Below are 17,768 nucleotides of genomic sequence, written 5' to 3' on the forward strand. Positions count from 1 at the left end.
TACAATGTGCTTAGATATATCTGAAAAATATAGAACAAGAAAAAGACGTGGAATAGGAATAATATGGTGTTTGGAAAGTTCAGAGGAATGAAGTAATAATGAGATGAAGGTTGTGGGAGCTGATTAATATTAAATAGCAACATGGATTGAGGGGTAAGGCCAGAAGGGAGTAAGTACCATCTATTCTGACCGCTGTATGACACACGGCAGAGAATTTCACCAGAGGAGTCCTGCATCAAGGCCGACACCTTGTTTCCGAAAGTCCTCGAGCATGTTTTAAGTACTCCAAATGATGGAGAATTTACTTCATCCCTTGGCACTCTGTTCATGGTTAACTGGTTTTCCTGTTAAAAATGGGTCCTTTCCAGTTTGAGCTCTGCCGACATCCACTTCCAGCCAATGGATCTTGGTATGTGTTTGGGCTTGTCTACACTTAAAATGCTACCGTGGCACAGCTGAGTGATGACAGCTGAATTGCTATAGTGCTTCAGTGTAGACTCTCATCTACACTAATGGGAGGTGTTCTCCATTGGTGTAGGTAATTCAGGAGAGGCAGCAGTTAGCTAGGTGGAAGAATTCTCTTTTAGATCTAGCACTGTCTGCATTGGGGTGGGCAATAATTTTTGATAAGGGGCCACTCTTCCATGATATTAAGGGAAGAGGTGCAGGGTCTGGGCTGGAGGCTGGGTGCAGAAGGGAGCTTGGAGTAAGGGACTGGGGTGAAGGAGGCAGTTGTGACCTGGGGCAGGGAACCAGGATGCAGGTTTTGGGATGTGACCTAGGGTAGGAGGGGATTGTGATCTTGGGCAGAAGATTGGGGTGCCAGATCTAGGAGGGAGTATGGGTACATATGGAGTAGCAGGACAGGAATAGGGGGCAAAGGGTTGGGGAAGGGAAGGGCTGGCGTGCCAGAGGTGGGTTCTGGCCAGTAGACTTATCAGTTAGCAGCCAAACCAGCCTGCTTGCAGAGCTTAAAATGTTTCTGCCTGCTACTATGCACCTGGGTGAGTAAGCAGGAGGGTGGCTGCCTGTTATTTAAACAGGCAGCTCCCACTGGCCAGTTTCTGTCCAGAAACTGGCCAATAGGATTGTGCTGGGGGCAGGAATAGCATCTGAATCTTCCCCCTCTCCTCCGGACTCAAAGAGAAAGGGCCCCGCAGCTGCATTTCTGAGCAGCGTGCGGGGCAAGCAGGGGAGCCTGCTTGAGGCTCCCCACTGCCTCCATGGGCTGGATCCGGTAGCTTGGCGGGCGGGATGCAGCCCACGGGCCATATTTTGCCCAGGCCTGGTCTACATGGAGACTTAGATAGGCTAACTGTCGTTTTTCACACTCCAGACCAACCTAGTTAAACTGACCTTCTTTTCCAGTGTAGAGCAGGCCTCTGTTTACCAGATTAATCCTGTGCCCCCATCAGTATCAGAAAACGGCCAACACTGTGCAACAATGTAGTACAGGAAGTGAGAGAGAATATAGCCAACTAAAACCTCACAAGGATATTTTCTAGTAAAATTTTGAGCAATTCTGTTGATTTTTTTTGGGGGGGAGAGGAGATTTCTTCTTGGAATATTACTTTTAAATAGTTATATTTGCTATGTAGGATGCCATATGACATCATAGAAAAGCAGGAATCATTATTTCATTAGGATCAAGGCAATCAACTCAAACCTCTCTTTGATCAGGAGGTGGAATTTTTAGCTGATGTACTTGAGAGTCCCCTCCCATACAGCAATGCTGTACCCCACTCCGACGGCCCTCCTTCAGCTGATGCAAATCAAAGTACTGTGGAAGCCAATGAAGGTTTGCAAAAAAGCACATGTGGGGGATCTGGCTCACAGTGTATTTTTAACAATGAAGGAAGAGAGGCTCTTAGTCACAGGATTCTGTGCCTGGTTCTCTGTTGCCCTGGCCCATCTGCAGTCATTTAGTGGGTATAGACTAAAATCAGGCTGGTAGCATTTTACACTCTGCACTGCTTTCCACCCAGTTTATACTCAATTTTGCATTGATGTCAATGACTGCACAAGACTCAGGAAAATGTGGAATCAGAGACTGGGTTTACAATGTCTACATTCGCTGTCAGTTTAATAACAGTGTCCCCAAAATGCAGTTATGGGAGTGTTATCATTGACTGAAATGGGATAAAGGTCTAACCCTGTGACTTTAATGTTCATGGTATTTATCCCTGAGCACCGAGAGGAGACTGGACTGCAGCCTGATTGTCAAAAAGTCTTTTGACTTCAGTGGTATTACTCCTCATTTACTCCAGTGTAATGGGAAGAAAATCCAGCCCTACATTTTCTGTGGGATTATTACCATTACTTTCCATATTAGGCATTTACCCCCAGAACTTCCCACTGTGGCTAGCATCAGTCAGTGCCAATTCAGTGAGAGTAAGGATGGGGATACAGTTGTGGACAAGAAACTTGGAGTCTTGCCACAATGCATTTTATGCCGGGGTTAAATTTTCAAAGAGTTTAAGTCCCATTTTCAAAAGGGAGTTGGGCACTTAGGACCACATTCTCGAAGACCTTATGGAGCCTGGGAATTAGGTGCCTAAATATTTTTGCAGAGTGAGTCTTATGGCTTACATCCCATTGACTTTAGTCAGACTAAGGGCTGGTCTCCACTATTCAGGTCAACCTTAGGCAGCTTATGTTGACCTAATTATGTCAGGCCAGGTCTATACAGGACCTGGAAGGTCAGCTTAATGTATGCAACTCCAGCTATGTAAATAATGTAGCTGGAGTCGACATATGTTAAGCTGAGCTTGGCCCTGTCTTCACAGTGGAAGGCTTCCAGGAGCAGACTCCCATCAACTTCTCTTATTTGTGTGACTATGAGGAGTACCGGTGCTGATTGGGGGTGCCCTCAGCAATTGATTTAGTGGGTCTTTACTAGACATGCTAAATCGAACACCAGAAGATCAATCTCTAACGCTAAATAGAGGTGTGGCCTCAGTATCTACATTACTGCTTCCCTCCCACACTACTACCGCAACATAATAACTCCTCCTCATGAGTGGTATGAGATGTATGTTGGTGTTGTCAGGGTCATGCAGGAGCCCTGAAAGTGATGAGAAAGTTGGCAGCTAGAGCCCTGCTCCTCTGGAGAGCTGGGTAGCCTGACCGTGCTCCTGGGTGGGAGTTGGGGCAAGAAGCTCACAGTGGGGTGGAAATGACAGGACTGCCAGATTCCAGGCAGGAAATGGGCAAAGCTCAAAGCCACTAGACCCATGGAGTTGAGAATCCTCAGGAGGTTTCCCCCCAGCTCCTGGCAGGGTATGGGGCAGGGGATGAGAAGCCCTGGGCAGGTCACTTCTCCCAGCTGTTGGCAGGGAATAGGGAGCAGGAGGCAGCCTGCCTGGATCCCAGGCTCTTGGCAGCGAGCTGCCAGCAGAGTTGAGAGATCAGGCTTTCAGGTCCCCACACTGCCCCTCTTACGTTGGTGGAAGTATGTGCAGCAGCAACTCAAGGAGGTTAGTGTGGACATGCACCCACCTTAGTAAGTCCTATGGTGGCTATATTAGGTCAATTTAGGTTTGCAGTGCCTAAGTCACGTTTAAAAAGGGGGGGGGGTTAGGCTCCTAAATCACTCAGGTATTTTTTTAAAATCTATATCCCTGTTCTGAGCAGTGGCAGAGAAATTGGGGAAAATAAGGGAAAAGGCTAGTGGAAATGTAGCCTTATTGTGCCCTGGACAAAGGGTCAGGTGAAAAAAAAAAAGATGATTGGATTACCCCCAAATCAAGCAACACCATTAAGAAAATACAAATCACAACTCCTCTGAACTCTTGTGGGGGAAGGAAGAAATCAATGCAATCAAATGCACAAACAAAAATGTTTATCATCACAGCAAACTTTATGAAGCGTTTCTTCCTCCTTTTCTTTTCTAATAAAGTGCCTTTTTTGCTCCCTGTGCAGCATGTACCTCTTAATGTCTAGGACTCTAATCCTGTTGCAGAATTTCTGATCTTGTTGAAGAAGTTTCTTTGTCTAACAATGATTGCATTAAGAAGTACAAAACATCCCATACTTTCCCATTTTCTCTGGCTGGTTGGTATCTCTTCCCTCACAAAAACAAGGTCCCGGGTTTAGCTGAACTGGATAATTAATCTGGAGATAAGAGTCAGGTAATTCTCATTGCAGGTCACTTTTTCTATTAGGTATTGAAAGCAGACTATTGAGTGCCTGGTTTTATCTAGAAAGTGAAAAATTAGCGGTAAGCAGCCATTGTGCAGTTCTTTACCTCAGTTTTATTGTCCTGGTTATATATTAACCCACACCTATGACAAGAAAAAGAGCAGCTATTGAAATCCTAAAATCTTTCTCTCTCGGTCATTTTGCAACATTTACAGTCATTTAGTGAAGTTATTTCACACATTAATATATCAATTAATAAATATTGGTGCAAATACAATCTGTGGCCCTGATCCTACAAAGACTCATGCACATGCATAAGCTTAGGGGCATGACATAGCCTTCAATGGGGCAGTTTATCTGTGAAGCGAAGCATGTTCATGAACTTTGCAGCGCTAAGCCCATCACTACCTGCATGTGAATAGCAAAGGAGTTAGTCGTGATTGGTGCGGTTGCCTTGAAAATGAAAGTCAGGCATAACAAATACGTCTGGGTGCACCTGTTTGAGATACAGAATCACTGGACAGAGCATTTAAAAATGAACAACGCAATCGCCAGTTACTGGCAGGCCCAAACTGAGACCTGTTGTAAACATCTGCAGGGGGAACTGTACCAAGACACACCAGGGATGAATTTAATCCTCACCAGCTCTCTATTTGTCTTACTATCTTACCTATCTACAGGCAGTCCCCGACTTACGTCGGATCCGCACTTACGAACGGGGCTTTTCTCGCCCCGGAGCTCATGGGAAAAGCTTTTCTCGCCCCGGGAAAAGCTTCTCCCGGTCTCCCTGGTCTGCTGGGGGGGGGGGGGGGGGGGGGTCCAGCAAAGCCGCTGGACCCCCCCCCCCCCCCCAGCAGACCAGGGACACCCGAGCAAAGCCGCCGCCTGGGCGGCTTTGCTCGTTTGCCCGGGAGCAAAGCCGCCCAGGCAGCGGGACCCCCGCCGCCTGGGCGGCTTTGCTCCTGTCCCCCTGGTCTGCTGGGGGGGTCCAGCAAAGCTGCTGGACCCCCCCAGCAGACCAGGGACACCCGAGCAAAGCCGCCGCCTGCACCCCAGGGACTCCCCCAGCACCCCAGGGAGACAGGAGCAAAGCTGCACGGGCAGCGGGGTCCCTCCGCCTGTGCGGCTTTGCTCGGGTCTCCCTGGTCTGCTGGGGGGGGGAGGGGCGCAGCTAGTGCGCCCCCCCAGCAGACCAGGCTTTTGTTGCGGGACGCCTCGGGTAGAGCAGCTGGGGTGGTGCCGGGTTGGTCCTGTGGGAACCTACTGGGCAGCGCCCCAGCTGTTCTGTCCCAGGCTCCAGATTCAGCCCCTGTTGAAACTGATCAGGCTGATTCCAGGAAGCTGGGGGCAGAGCAACTCTGCCTCCGGCTTCCTGTAGTCAGCCCCTGGTCAGTTTCAGTGGCAACAGCTGAATCTGGAGCCAGTTCCGACTTACATACAAATTCAACTTAAGAACAAACCTATAGTCCCTATCTTGTACGTAACCCGGGGACTGCCTGTACAGTGTAGGAACAGAAAGACTGCCCAACAAGGCTGTTACTCAAGCCCTTGAAGGGGGGAGGGACAGGGGGAAATGAACACCTGGATCCCAATAGTTCCGCTTGCAGGGAGGTTGTTTAATTTGCAATCTCCCACAAGTGCTTAAAAACTCCCAGGAGATGGTTTCCCTTTATTCTTGCTCTCGTGCTTTCATTTCTAAAGGGTTACTGCAATACGCTAGGAACAAACTACCACCTGCTCCTACCAGATGGTAAGTTAGAGGGGCTTTATCAGATGCTGAAGCTGCTTCAGTGCATTGCATATAAAGGAACAGGGCATGATCTTTTCTATACCCCGTCTTCTCCCTTCCACACTAATGTCACACAGAGATTTAGCCGCTTGTTAAGTGGACACAAAACCCACCAAATAATCTGGCATTCATTCCCCGAGTCAAGTCAAGAACAGAACGTCAGAGTAGAAGACTCCTTTGGTGTCCAATCTCTCAGTTTTATGCATATAAATCTTCATGGATATTAGGTCTGTCTTTCTACTAGGACACATATGTTGTATAATGCATGGAGTTTCTCTTCCTTTCTCTTCACTGTTATTTGGAATAGCTTTTGGCATTTTAGATGATTAGAAAGGCTGCAAGGCTAGTATTACCAGCATCTTGTTTGAAGCAATGCTTTCTTTGTAACATTCCCGTTCCTTTCCCCAACCGTCATGTTGTAACACTAATCTGTTATTGTAAGGCCCTCGATGCCCTGTATAGATCTTGGGTGCAACTGCAGCGACTGTGTGTGGATTGCTGATGAATATCGTGCTCAGCAGACACTCCCCATTTTCATTTAGCTTTTCTGAATCCATTTGTGCATGTGATTTTTATAGTTGTTCATATGAATGCTTGGGCAGGAGACTGTTTTTGTGTAAATATGCTTGTTTACTCTAGGAGGCATATTTGCACCAGAAGTGCTCAACTGGAAATCTTGTAGAAATATTTCAGGGGTGGAGGGGAAGGAGAAAATAAACAGATGATCTAGGAGAGAAAGCGTCTCATGGTACAACATAAAAATTACCCCCTTCCAATCAGAAAATGGCAACATTTAGATCACCATTCAGAAGAGCGAATTTTGAATGGGGCAGCCCCCAATGGGTCTGATCCACACCTGTTGAAATCATTGGGAATGGTCGCTTGTCTTCCCTAGGCTCTGGAGCAGGTTCAAGTGAGTAGTCTGAGAACAACCCAATCCAAAATACAGAGAATGTTTTTGAATAACCAGTCCCTAAATACCATGACGTAATATGGAGAGCTCACAAAAAAGAAAAAGGCCCAAGCTTATCGAATGAGATATTGTTCAAATTACTCCAAATAACAGACAATCTTCTTTTGCAGGGGTGATGTACATCACTATACGTCTTAAAATAAGATCCTCAGATGGTGTAAATGATCATAGTACCATTGGCTGACAGTTTACACGAGCTGAGATGCTATTCCTATATATTTATATGGATGTTCCATGCCATGGAAGAGGAAGGAATCATGTATTAGACATTTCTACCCCCATGACTGTACCTTCTTTATTTCTTTACTGGAATAGGTGTGGGAAGTAGGAGTGTGGGGAGGGGGGGGCTGAAGCACCCCTGGGTTTTGCATTCAACTTCCCCGTGCCTGGGGGCCAGCCTGGGGTCCTGGCCTCTGGCCATCCCTGTTGGGGACCTGCTTGCCCCACATACTTTGCTGGCCCCCAGGGTCCTGCCACAGTGGGCTTTTCTGGGCCCCCAGGGTCCCACTGGCCCCCCAGCCCTTGGGGTCTCATCACCCATCACCCCTCGGGGTTCAGCTGCCTGCTGGCCCTGACACATCCCACCGTCCCCACCATCCCAGGGTTCCCACTGCCAGCCCAGGGCTCTGCAGCTGCCTCCCAGCTGTGATCCTAGCCTGGGGCAATGGGCGTTGCCACCTCTCTCAGATTGGACAGACCGGACACCATTTGCAGCAATGGAGTCTAGTCCGGGAGAATTGACAACATGATCTCAACTGGTCCAAAGGGGAGGCAGATCAGCAACCCCAACCCAAAAGTAGTTCTAACACCACTGTTTAAAGCTGGGTGCTTAGCCCATGTCAAATAGTCTGTGCTGTTTCGCGCTCAGGATGTTTTCAGAAAATGAACAGCTCTAAGACCAAGTGTACACTGGACCTGGAAGGTCAGGTTAAGACACGCAACACCAGCTACCTAAAATTCGTAGCTGGAGTTGGCTTGCCTTAAGCTGAACTTGGCACCATCTTCATGACGGAGGCCAACGGAAGCAAATACTCCCATCAGTTTCACTTAGGGTATTTCTACACTACAGTTCGAACTAGGGTGGTAATGTAGGCAACCGGAGTTGCAAATGAAGCCCGGGATTTGAATTTCCCAGGCTTCATTTGCATAAAGCCGGGCGCCGCCATTTTTAAATGTCCGCTAGTGCGGACTCCATGCCGCACGGCTACATGCGGCACGGACTAGGTAGTTCGGACTAGGATTCCTAGTCTGAACTACCATTACTCCTCGTTTCACGGAAGCCTAGTCCGTGCCGCGTGTAGCCGCGCGGCACGGAGTCCGCACTAGCAGACATTTAAAAATGGCGGCGCCCGGCTTTATGCAAATGAAGCCCGGGAAATTCAAATCCCGGGCTTCATTTGCAACTCTGGTTGCCTACATTACCACCCTAGTTCGAACTAGGGTGGTAGTGTAGACATACCCTTACTTCTTGCAACTGTGAGGAGTACAGGCCCTGGCTGGAACTGCCCTCAGCATTTGATGTAGCAGGTCTTTTCCAGACCTACTAAATCAAATGCCAGAAGATTGATTTCTGGCATGGCGAGTGAAGACATGCCCTAACTTAAATAGAAGAAGGTGACTCCTAGCAAGATCTGTTGAAAGCATTAGGAAGTGTTCTTCATTAAAGGTAATATTTTCCTCTCCTGTGCAGTTCTCCTGATTGACTGCAGTCCCCTGGTTTTGAGCATCAGTCTTGAATTCTTCCCTGCCTGCAATGTGGATTTTGCCATGCAGATTGCTTTGGTGAGAGAAGGATGTGGTTGGATGGGATGAGTTTCCAGGTGTGCATTTCTCAGGCACAGAAGAAATACTGAAACAGAAATATTTCAGTGAAGCACTCAAGAGCTCAAGTAGTGATCAGTTTTATTGATCTCATGGGAGAATATAGCTCTCAGGGGAAATAGCTGCATTTCCAATGGTTCTGCTCAGAAAAAAAAATTAACCTTTGCTTCCAGTTCAGATAAGTCCCTGACAGTTCAAGGATGAAATCCTGGCCTAGCTGAAGTCAAAGCTCCCACTGATTTCAACGGAACAAGGATTTTGCTACAGTTGCTTATCCAAACCTTTATCTGAACCTCTTGGACTGCCAAAATAGGCGGTGAACTTTTCAAAAGCAGAGTTTCTTCTGAGATTTCTGCTCTTCCTCTGCTACTCCTTGGTAGATCCCAGAAAGACACAAATGTGAAGGGGTAAAAAAAGCATCAATCTCTTTTTAGAAACGCCAGTGAAGTCTTGTTCCAGTTTTGTGTCTGTTTTATTTTGTCTGTAGTAGATTATCCATCCCCAGTGCTATTTTAAAATACATAATGAGGTTAGTGTTTCTTCTGTACATTTAACATTCCATTGCTGTTTGATTTTTTTTATTTGCGAGCTCATAAACTTACTGGATTGATAGTTCATCAAATGGATAAAGAAAAGGGTTGGCGGTTTGTGTTGCTGCCATGCTGCTTTATCCATGTGCACCAAAGTGATCTGGAGTGAGACCGCTTCTATGGGTCATTCAGAGCAATTCAGTTTTCCTAGCCATTCAGTCCTTCCACTCCCTGTTGAGTCTGCCAGCCAAGTTCCCATTAGTGGTGGGTTTGGTGCTGCAAAGAGTTAAGCACAGCTTTCTAAAGCTATTTAGGCACTGCTGGGCTCAGGGGTCCCATATCTAACTTATGTCCCTTTGACTCCTAAGTGCCTTTTAAAAATGAGATTTAAGTAATTTAATTGGGGGAAGGGATAGCTCAGTGGTTTGAGCATTGGCCTGCTAAACCCCGGGTTGTGAGTTCAATCCTTGCAGAGACCATTTGGGGGGAAAAATTCATCAGGGATGGTACTTGGTCCTGCTGTGAAGGCAGGGGACTGGACTCAATGACCTTTCAAGGTCCCTTCTAGTTTTAGGAGATAGGCAATCTCCATTATATTATATATTATTATTAAGTCCCTGAGTTGGCAAGGTGTTGTGCCACAACCCCCAAAACTTGACTCCTTAAAGCTGTGTAGGCAGCTAATGCCCATTGAAATCAGTGAAAGTGAGGTGCCTACATTTCTGAGGATCTGAGCCTTATACACTAAGAACAGACTCAGATGCTGTTTTCTATAGGGCTTCATCAACCTTTGCAATCTGTGGTGCCAGGACAGGCAGGTAGCTGCCTTAGTGCCCCTAGTGATCACCTGATCCCCCTGCAGGAACGAGACCCAAAGCCTGCCATTCCATGGTTCTGTCCTGTGTTACTACCCGTAGTTTGAAAACCACCTGCTTTCACCATCCAGCTCCCATTTTTTCTTGTTTGTACACGATATAAAAGTGAGACAAGCTTAGGGGTGGAGAGGAGAAGGAAAATATATAGCAGAAGTGATGAAAAACACCCATCAAGCATAAACAAAAGCATCCAGTATACAAATGCATAATTTGCTTGCCTTAGAGCCCAGGAACAGTCGAGAAATTAAAAAAAAAAAATCATGTAGCACCTCTTCACTTCAATAGAAAAAAGTTACATAGCTGATTCTACAGCAGTTTAAGACATGCTATTCTCTCTCTCTTCACCCTTGAGGAACTCCTGAAACTTTCAAACCTGGGAGTAAAAATTACCTCATGGTGATCTCATTTTTTTTCTCGGCATGAGGTTATGAAATTTCTAATCCAGGCTTTTATCTTGAATCCACAATTATAATGTCAAGATGGAATAATCCGCCTTTGTCTCCAGCGTGACAGCTGTGTAGAGACTTCAAAAGGGACAGTTTTGCCAGCATCTAATGCCTCTTGTTAATTACGATATCATGAAGAAAAGTGAAATGGAGGAGGAATGAAAATGGTATTTCTCTTTGACACCTTGTAAAAACAGAGAAGTAGCAGCACGTGTTAAATGTTTTAACAATGCATTTAACAGAGATCAAGGCTGGTCCCATCATGAAAGGAATTACCAAAACGTGTTCTAGAGAACATGCTATAACAAGGCACACAGACATGATGCCAGTTGGTCAGGGTGTGGCTGATGGTTCATTAAATATTTTACTTGTACTTTGCCAGTTCAAATCCAGTTCAGGTAAATTATCATCTATTTGTAACACATCAACAATGCTGTGTATGCCTGAAAGAGTGAAGGGAGCTGGAAAGGGGCTAATTAACCTGATAGGCTGGGCCTGGGGGGAAGATTAGTCTGGCTAGGCAAACTCCCATAGAAGATGGAGCCCAGCTGCACAGGAAAAGGCTGGGCTGGTCTAGAACTAGGAAAGCGTTAGCAAAGAGGCTATGGTGCAGATGTCTGTAATCACTCTTTAGCCTTAGAGAAGGAAAGGAGATTAGAGAGAGACTAGAAGCCTTGGGGGACTAGTGAAGTCAGAGGAGGGTGGAAAAACAGCCTGAAAGAGGTAAATTGGAAGCAGCCTAAAACAGTAGCAAGGTTTGGGGCAGTACAGAGTTTGGCTCCTGGTATTACAGTTCCTGGCCTGGGGAAATAGCATGGAGTACTTGGAGGAGCGGAAGACTGCCTTGGAGAGTTGTCCACTGGGACTTTAGTAGCCCTAGGAGGGAGGACTATTGTGACTTTGCTGGATGGCTGAGAAGAGACCACATAAGTTTCAGAGAGCAAAAGAGGTGGCAAAATGAATGAAGAAGCAGTGGTAGAAGAGGGTGTTGGACCAGGAAGAAGGAAATCCCAAAGCAGCTAGGAGGGGTGCCACTCCTAGCAGTAGTGCCTTGTGAGCAGGTAAGAATACAATGTCTTTGCCCCCAAAGGGGTTAAAACCTGTGGTTTGCCCTCCAGCCATTTATGCATGTGCTCAACTTTATGCCTTGACACTTAAAGTCTCAGGGACTGCTTATAGTGTATTAAATGAAGCATGTGTGCAAATCTTTGCAGGATCAGAGATTAAGGCTAAAGGCTGGTGGGGAGCAGCTATTCAGCAGCCTGATGTTGACTGCAGTTGGGATCGAAGAGTGAAATGGTTTTGAAATGGGGGATGGATAAAATCCATCCTGAGATCTACTGCCTTTGTATGCTTTGAAAAGTGATAGTAGGTTTGCTTGAGCACAGATTTGACCACCCTTGCGCTTTGGGCCCATTCAGTGGAAAATGTTAGGGCGAGAGATACTTCTATAACATAGGTGCACTGTATGTGTGCATTCAGGAAGTCAGGTGTGAGGCTTCTTGTTCACCTTCCACGCACAGATAGCCCAATTGAATTCAGTGGTGCCATTCAGATGTGTAGACCAAATCCTGCTCAGTTTATCAGCTTCACCAGCTCCAATGCACTTTAGCAAGGAGCTCCACTGATCATGTCAGGTGAGCTTGTCAGGGCTACAACCAAACCCTGTGGGCTGTTTGTCTTTTTCTTTTTAAAACTCTTATTACTCTTTGTGTAAGCAGCCTTTGAAAGCTAAATGAATCTAAGCAAACAAAACCACCCCATGTGCTAATGCAATAAATAATCAAGTGAAAATTGCAAAAATTTAAGATTTCAACTGCGAGACTATCTTGTGCATGAGTATTATTTCCTGGGTTTTTTTCCCCCCGTGTTCCATGTGTCGCATAACATGCCACTATTCATGTCCTAAAATATATGCCATAAAAAGCCCAGGAAGTTCAATTAGGCTGAATTCATGTTGCTCTAGGAACCTTTTGTCTTCCATTTTTTTCACTTCTTCCAATGATTAAACCCATGTTTTGAATTGTGCTAAAGAAATAAAATAGTAAGTATCATGGCAGGCTATGGAATCCATGTACCTCATAGCCTGACTCCAGTAGTGGGCAGTAAATACACAGAGCTTTTGAGAGAGGTGCTATCAGCATGTGTATTAACAGACAGGCAAGTAAGAATGGTGTACATGCAGGGGGAAACATTTCTCTCTGGTTTATACCTTAAAACATTAATTTTTGATAAATATTACTCATAGCTTGCTGTTTGGCTCAATAACATTTACACTTGAGAGGAGATTTCTCATGACATATTTTGGCAAACCATCTGCAGCCATTTATTGGGCAAGAACCAATGTTTTAGGTCTTAGCATAACTTCATTAGTGCTGTTAAATTGAAGGGGTTTCTCAGACTGGAAGTAAGATGTAAATTTTTAATCGTGAGCAGAATTAACTGGTGGAACAAGTTATCAAGGGCTGTGGCTGACTTTTCCATCGCTGACCATTTTAAAATCAGTTGAATGTATTTGTAAAAGATGCACTAGGAATTATTTTTGGGGCAGTTCTATAGCTTCTGTCTGTATAGGCCAGTGTTCTCAACCAGAGTACACATACCCCTGGGAATATGTGGAGGTCTTTCAGCACTACATGAACTCATTGACCTATTGGCCTAGTTTTACATCAGACTTTTTTTTTTTAAAAAAAAAGCACTGGCAAAGTCAGTGCAAACCAAAATTTCACACATAGGATGCAGCAGGGCTTAACTCGAAACTGAGCTTATTTGCATAGCTTATTTTGAAATACCTTGTTTCAAAATTGGCGGCATCTACATAGCACTTATTTTGAAATAGAGCACTCTTCCTCTGATTTCCCTTACTCCTCATACAAAGAAGGTTACAGGGGTTGAAGTAAGAAATCCTCCAGCTTGACCCTATTTTGACATTATTTCTAAATAATTGCCAGCTGTGTAGACATGGACTAAGTTGAGAAACAATGTTGCTGTGTAGACATACCCACAGTGACTTGTTTTTACTGTTCTAAACACTGAAATGTTAGCACAATATTTCTATTCCAATCAATTATTTGATAATTAAATGGTATAAATGAGGAAGCAAGCAATTTTTCAGTAATAGTGAGCTGTGAACCTTGTATTTTATGTCTGATACTGTAAGCAAGTAAATTTTAAGTGAGATGAAACTCTGGGTATGCCAAAAAAAAAAAAAAAATCAGATTCCTGAAAGGGGTTCAGTAGTCTGGCAAGGCTGAGAGCCACTGTGGTATATGTGGTCACACTAGATGATCAAGGGTCCCTTCTGGCCATGGAATTTATGAATCATCTGCATTTGGTGGGTTTTTTGGATGTGATGCTATAGACAGCATCTCTGGGGGGAAAAAAATAAAAGCCCAAATAGTAAAGCATCCTCCTTTACCGTCTGCTGGCTCTGCAGACTCAAAAGCAGCTTTCATTCTATTAAAATAACCTTGCAGTACTGAAGAGTCAGAATTGCAGATATAAAATTTCCAGTCTAGCCTTGGAGTCTCCCAGGCTCTCTTCTTGGAATGGAATGCCAAGTGTCTAACTGTCCTGTCTAGGAGTAATTATTCTTACCTACCGCATGAGAGATTGACAGCAGAATTCTTTAATCTGTCAGAACAAAGCAGCCCTTTGTTTTATCACGCTCGTTTCAGATGAACCATAGCAAATGAAGGCCCTATTCTGAGGTCTTTACAAGCAGAATCCTTGGAAGCAGATGGCTATGAAGAATGTCATGAATAGATATTAAACAGAACAGAGTTTGAAAACTTAACTATCCCTAAAACTTTTGCCTGGAGATAAGATGGAGTTGAGTGGGTGTAAATTTGGTGAGACAGATATTTACCAATTTATAAAACTTGTGATTAAGTGTTTATTATTTGTCTAGTGTGGTGCTTAGGCATCCAAGTCAGAACCAGGATCCTATTGTGCTAGGCAGTGTATGAACACTGAACAAAAGGGTGGTCTCTGCTCCAAAGAGCTTGCAATTAGAATTGGTTCTGTTTCACTAACACACTTTTGTTGGGCAATACCAAGTCACCAAAACTGGAGCATCTTGCAGGAAAGGGTTGACAATTTATTGACTACTGAAAGTGTTTGGAAACATTTGGAAATTTTCCAAGTGAGAAATTTGAGATTTTTCTGGTTCAAAATGACTGGTTTCCAAGTTTCTGCTAACTAAAGTAAATATTATACATATTTCAAAATGATCTAAATGGCTTTTATTGAGCTGAATTTGGTTTTCATCTTGATTGGGATCAGAAAACTTTTCAATATCTAAATTTTTTTCTGTGGGATGGAATATAATTTTCTACCCAGTTCTCCTTATAATCTGTTGGTACTACTGTCTACAGATTGACCTCATTATGGAAACTAATGTGATAGAAAAACAAACTATACAAGATTAGGCTGAGCAGGGTTGGTATTCAATAGATGACCTCCAAGGAATTATTGAGCTGTAGAGTTGAGTGACTAATTAGGGCTGGGGAAGTGGAGAAGGTTGTTTTCTTTGTTGTTAATTAATATGAGGAGGTTGAAGTGCAAAAGCCAAAGAAAATGGAAACTTTCAGTTCCAAATTTTGAAACCTTTGGGTCAAACAAGATATTTTTCTAAATCTCCCTTCAAAATAAGTTTGTTAGCCCTTTGGGTTTTTTAACTTTCTTATTTGGCTGAAACTATTCAATCTTGCTCCACTTTTAATGATGGACAAGAGTTTGTTTGGTTATCTGTCTACCAGGCAACCAACACAACCACTAGCATATTTCCTCTGTTTATGAAAAGCACCTCTCAAAATGTTTTAAAAGTACCAGTGAACTTCCCACAACTCTCATCATCACAGTTTCAAAGGACTTGCCTCTTCCTCTACCAGTGTCTGTTTCTTAATAATCTTATTTGTAGCTTGTGGCTGCTGTTGAACTAAAGTGGCTACTGGTAATGCCTGCGTGTAAATTGCATGATCCAGCAATGTGTTTGGGATCCAGAACTGTGCTTGGAGGCTGCAGAGCTGGTATTTTCCCTCCAGGGCTGGTAGTTTGCATTATACAGACAATAACGTGGCTTGTAAATATCATGAAATATCACAGAGAATGAGTCTCAAATATATTTTTACTGCAATTAGCTTAATATTCTAGAGCAGCAGCTCTCAAACTAGGGGTTATGACATCCACTTTAATGGGGTTGCTGGTCCTGGCATTAGGTTTGCTGTGGCCCACGGCTAAAGATGAAGCCTGAACACCACCCCCAGGTGCCCTGGATGCTATGGCTCAGGTTACAAGCTATCTGTCTGGGGCTGAAGCCCTTGGGATTCAGCTTTTTACCCCTCTTCCCCCATTGGGGTGGCAGGACTTGGGTGGGCTCAGGTTTTAGTGTACTCTCCTGTTACCTAGCAACAGTGGGCAATAACTGGCCTGCGGGCTGGACACAGTTTACCAGGGTTTGCCCCAGCCGGCTGCCACTGCTTTATTTACCTGCACTTCTGCAAGTCCAGGTACTTCCAGCTCACGTTGGCTGCAGATCACCATTCCTGGCCAATAGGAGCTGCGAGAAAGGATGTCCCCGACTGCACTGCTTCTTGCAGCTCCCTTGGCCATGGATTGCCATTTCCAGGCACATGGGAGAGGCAAGAGCCCGTATCTGCAAAGGCACAGGTAAATAAAGCAGCGGCAGCTCACCAGGGGCTAATGCTGGCGAATCACATTCTTCTTCATCTTCCTGCCCACCCCATCCCAGAGCCATCTTCCCTACGTGCCTGGACATGTTTAGAGAGTAGCTTAATGTTGTGCTGAAGAGATCAACCTACAGGGAGTTAAAAAACCGACTAAATGGGGCAATTTTATGTACGGCCACCCTTGCTTTCACATATTTATTTCTCCACACCTGTTCCAGCCTGAATTTTTCCAAGCTGGTTCTGTCACCTCCACAGAAAAGATGTAGGGGGCCTGGTTCAAAGCCTGTCAGAGAGAGACTTCAATGGGGTTAAGCCCTGAGTTAGAGAGAGAGTGTGATGTAGTTACAGGAGTCTCCGGGGCTGGGGTAGGAGAGACTGAATGCAAACTGAGAACCCATGAGATGAATCCCAGTAATGATCAGACTGGGGAGTAACTGAAAATACCCGTAAACAAGCAATTGCAAGTGTGCTATGTTTCCACAAACACTGTATGACATTCAAATGTATTGTGAAAAGGAGCCGTAGAATGTTTTGTACAAAGTCGTCCACTGAGATAAATCAGAAAAGGAAATCAATGCAATATTTTGTAGCCATCGTTTAATCCAGCTGTTTTCTCTTTTAGCCAATAAATGTTTGCTAAATATTTCAGGAATTAAAATCCTGCATGCTAAACTAAATCTATTTTATATTAAACCAAATATTATTGCTCCAACGTAGAGCAGATAATCTTATTCCTATTCAGAACTTTGAAAGGTATAATGAGTTACTGGAGTAACCAACTATTGTGCTTGTGGTCCACTTAATAGGTAGCAGGTTTAAAACAAACAAAAACAAGTAATTTTTTTTCATGCAACACACATTCAACTTATAGAACTCCTTGCCAGAGGATGTTGTGAAGACCGTATACTATAACTTTTTAACTGAATCCCAGGGAAGCAATTCCGTGGTTTTTAATCTTGCCTTCTTCAGTTGCTCTGTAATGCCTGGCAACCAAATAATGTTTCACCAAGTATATCTTCTCTGTTTTGTTAATGAAATCACTTTTTTGACACTATGATCTGATTCCTGTGTCCACGAAGGCAGGAGGTTCTGTGTGTACCTGCCTAAAATTGCAATGTCAGCCATTAGGAATGAGTTGGTTTTCAAACCCTCTCATGAGGGAGGGTTAAAGAGCTTGAGGAAGAAATTATTAAGTACGTCTTCCTGAGTTCTTCCTGGGCTTTTGTATTTGCAGTGTACAACCCAAGGTCAGGGAATCTGTGATCTTGGAGTTTTTTTGAGCAGAAGCCTTTAGTGACAAGGTATGTTAAAGGCTCGTGTGGGGCCCCCATCTTCTGCACTCCAAGTGCCGGAGTGGGGAACAGCCTTGACAGCTTGTCAGAATATGCAGGAAAAACATCCTTTCCCTCCCCTACCTCGCCTGCTGCAAAACCAATTTGATCCTGTCTGGTCAGGCTTTACTTGGATCCAATGCCTTCAGGAAGCACAGATTGGCCCTGTCTTC

At 44.6% G+C, this 17,768-nt stretch overlaps 1 long non-coding RNA gene across 1 annotated transcript in view; it reads left to right on the forward strand.

Annotated features, from left to right (window-relative positions):
* Positions 1 to 11,151: 11,151 nt before the first annotated feature.
* LOC142830483 (uncharacterized) overlaps positions 11,152 to 17,768 on the forward strand; it is a 93,103-nt gene continuing 86,486 nt past the window's right edge. The window contains exon 1 of the long non-coding RNA XR_012905769.1: positions 11,152 to 11,635. This is a non-coding gene — a long non-coding RNA (uncharacterized LOC142830483). The remainder of the gene's footprint in view (positions 11,636 to 17,768) is intronic.

This window comes from Pelodiscus sinensis, chromosome 8, assembly GCF_049634645.1.
Source record: "Pelodiscus sinensis isolate JC-2024 chromosome 8, ASM4963464v1, whole genome shotgun sequence".
Lineage (NCBI taxonomy): Eukaryota > Metazoa > Chordata > Testudines > Trionychidae > Pelodiscus > Pelodiscus sinensis.